The 3,618-nt window shown below is 32.4% G+C and overlaps 1 pseudogene; it reads left to right on the top strand.

Moving 5' to 3' along the window:
• Positions 1-2,324: 2,324 nt before the first annotated feature.
• LOC18034132 lies at positions 2,325-3,611 on the top strand (annotated as a pseudogene).
• Positions 3,612-3,618: the final 7 nt, after the last annotated feature.

The raw sequence follows: 3,618 nt of genomic DNA, 5'->3' as shown, positions 1-3,618 counted from the left end.
TACGTCATCTTAATAGATTTCTCTTCAACTTATTCTCGCCATTTCAATTCCAATTTTAGAATTTATTCTCGCCATTTTAATTTAAGTTTTACTATATTCCAAATCATTTCCACCACAAATCCAATCACCCAATTCTAAAATTAATTCTACACACAATTAAAATCCACCTCCTCGTGGGATCGACACTCGTCACCATTGATCTATATTACAATAGATTCGTGCGCTTGCAAGTACATTAAAATTTGCACAACAGGGGGCATGAAGAATACTCAGAAAACATGGGATGATGGCTATAAGAAGTCAAGAGACCGATGAAGAAAGGGACAACAAAATTGAGGGGAAGGGAAAACTCTGCCAAATTGAAACCAGATTACATTCCATACAAATCTTGGAGATACCTTAGGTTGAGAGCATTATAAGGAATTCACACAATTTAAATTACATAGTTTTCCTGTAAATACCTTGTGCTAACTTAAGCATCGGAGGGTTTACACCGACAAAACCACCGGCGTCTCTGATCTGTTTCTGTGAACGCAGGATTAGAAAGAAGAGAAAGGGTGATTCCAACCCCAGGAGCTCGAACAATTGTTGAAGCAGGGAAAGGGCGGCATCTTCTCCATTGACCATACAAGCGTTGGTGGAACAATCTGGTCGGGCAAAGGGCGATCAGATTTCAGCATCAACACATATCAACTACAAAATCTGCACTAGAGTAGCGAACAAGTTCTAATCACTTTAGCCAAAGCACAATTTCATACCTTTAGTCCTTTGAAGGTATCTAATAATTCTTGTTACTAGCTACTTGCTAATGCGCTTTTCTTGGATTTGATTGATATATACTTACTAATCCTAATGCACTTCTCATTGCATGCATGATACTTCCTGCAGCCTGTGCATAAGAAATCCATACCTAAGGATGGCAATGGATCGGATCTGACCCAAGATCCATGTGATTCAAATCCAATTGTATTGGATTTGGGTCGGATTAAAATGGATTTGGATATCGATGTGTGGATCTAAGGTGGATTTGGAGCAAATTCGGATTTATCTTAATATCTAGATCCAAATCCATATCCACTCACCATTTAATGTAATTTTATTTTAAAAAAGTCTTAACAATTATGTAATTATAAATGATGATAAAATTTATAAATGATGATAAAATTTATTCATTAACATGTATTTAAGAATCTTAAAACTTAAAGGTACTTAATTGATAATACGACAAAAATTTATCAAGTGTAAAATAAAATTAAGATAGCCTGCCTAATTTTTTTTAAGTTTTTCACTCTACAATTTAGTCTCTTTATTCCTCTTTAGTCTACTCTCGCTTCTCCACTTCATTTGAATGCTTGGATCAGTTCTTTAATTGTTACGAAAATCCATAAACTTGAGTTTGTTTTTCTATCATTTTCTCATAATCTTATTTATTTTGTATAATCACTAATCAATGGTGGCTATCAACTATGAAATAATTATGTTAATCATATATTTAGTTAAATATGATCATAATAAAAATAATAAAGCACTGAATATAATAAATCATTTTTAACTTATATGTTATTATTTAATGATATAGGAATGATGATGGTGTGCAATGGATATCAAGATGGTAAAGGAGACATTATAATATTATAATGATCTTATTCCTGCAACTACTTTTGATCGCTATTTTATTATCTTTCTTATTTGTTTATTTTGGTGTAAAAGTAGAAGCTACAATACTTATTAGATTTTTTATACAAATTATATAATTTAATTGTTACCAATACATTTTAGTCTTAAATTTTCTTTCTAAAAAAATATTGATCTCTTATTATTGAGATTTAAAATTTATGATGGATCTAGAGCATATTTGGATTTTAATTTTTCTTTTTGGATTTGGAGCAGATATAGATCTTTATTTTTTGTTTCGGATCTAGATATTGAGCGAAAAATATAGATCCATGACGAATCTGGAGCAAATACGAATCTTAATTTTTATTACGGATCTGGATCTGGAGCAATGTAGATCCAATCCATATCCGCTCCATTGTCATCCCTATCCATACCTGGCTCTATTGGCCGCTGGACAACCTTATCAAAATTTAGGTCTTAGATTTCTAATATCACTTAATATGCCTGTGTGTCCAATTAATAAAACGTCAATACTTTATTTTTTTATCTTTAAAAAATAATTATTCATTTTCAATTTTCATAGACATGGTCATATCCTCATATTTATTTATACATGTGCAAAAAGTTCAAAACAAACAACTTGTAAAGGTGGGAAGATTTCTGCACTTGCGCCTGGGGCTTCTCGAAGAAGAACTGAGAAAAAAAAAATGGAGATGACGAGACATACATGTCTAAAGCTGGAGATTCCCGACGCCACCGATCTCATTTTCCTAAAACGCACGCGGTTTCAGGCCCACTTCGAGCTCTCCATCACCGACAGTCTCAACGCTTGGCTCTGCAATGGTATTATAAACTAAAACCTGCAACAAATTTTAATTTAAATTTATCCTTTTTTTTTGGGGGGTGCTTAAAGGAACAGCGTTTTCGCCTTTTCGACAGCGTCTGGAGAGCAGGTGAAAGATAGGGCAGCGCAGTTGAACTGGCCGAGCGCTATGTGGGGCTTGTTAGGGTTTTCAGCAGCTTGGTCCTGTCGACGGTTTTACTGATCTTGCTGATGGATGTAATAGAGTAAGGCTCCGTTTGGTACAACTTTTGAAGTAGAGCTTATTTAAATAGAGCTTTTGTAAATAGAGTTTTTACTAAAAAAAGTTTAGTTGTTTGGTTGTCAATAAGAGCTTTTATTAAAAATTTATGAAATTACTATAATAGATAAGTTTTTTAAAGTTATATTATGAAAATAATAAATACAATTGTTAAATAAGTAGATGATATTTTAGATATTTTGACATTTAAAAAAACTTCTTAACATGTACTCTCAAAAGCTCAAAATTTGAGTTTTTACTAGTAGAGGTAAAATAGCTTATTTAAATTTCAAAAGCTCTATTAGAAAATCAACCAAACAACAACAAAAATTATGATAAGTGCTTATGAGATTAAATAAGCACTTATGACCATTAAATAAGTCATACCAAACAGGCATTAAGTATTTTCTTATTATTTTTTAAATTTTAATTTAATTTATCGAAATTGAAATTGGAAATTTTTGAAATTTAAAATTATGTGGTTAAGTATGTGATTGTGATGTACTGCAGTTGTCATGGACATTTGAGAAGGAAGGGTCTGAGCTTGAATGGCGGTTGAAATGCAGACCGGCGATTGATAGCAAGAAGCTTACTGTTGGAATTTTCGACTTTCTTATGGATGCAAATATTAGGCTCAGTGTAAGATTCTTTTGCAATGTTTGTTGGCTGAAATTTTGAAGATTGTTAGTTGAAACAATTTTACTTTATTAGATGTGTATGTAATATTCATTAGATTCAATGACTTGGTACATGTCGTAGGTAATCTTTAAAGGGACAAAGAAAGAAAAGACTTGGGATCTGCCTATACTGGGTTCTTTTATATTCAATAGAAGGGATTTATTTCTCTTGATGCTTGATTCAAATCTACCAATGGTTGCACATTCACTTGGTTCTTTGTGTTCTGCTTCATGAGGACGAT

Source organism: Citrus clementina, unplaced genomic scaffold, assembly GCF_000493195.1.
Source record: "Citrus clementina cultivar Clemenules unplaced genomic scaffold, Citrus_clementina_v1.0 scaffold_8, whole genome shotgun sequence".
NCBI lineage: Eukaryota > Viridiplantae > Streptophyta > Magnoliopsida > Sapindales > Rutaceae > Citrus > Citrus x clementina.
The sequence above is the reverse complement of the archived record's forward strand: the minus strand, read 5'-3'. Positions and strand labels throughout refer to the sequence as shown.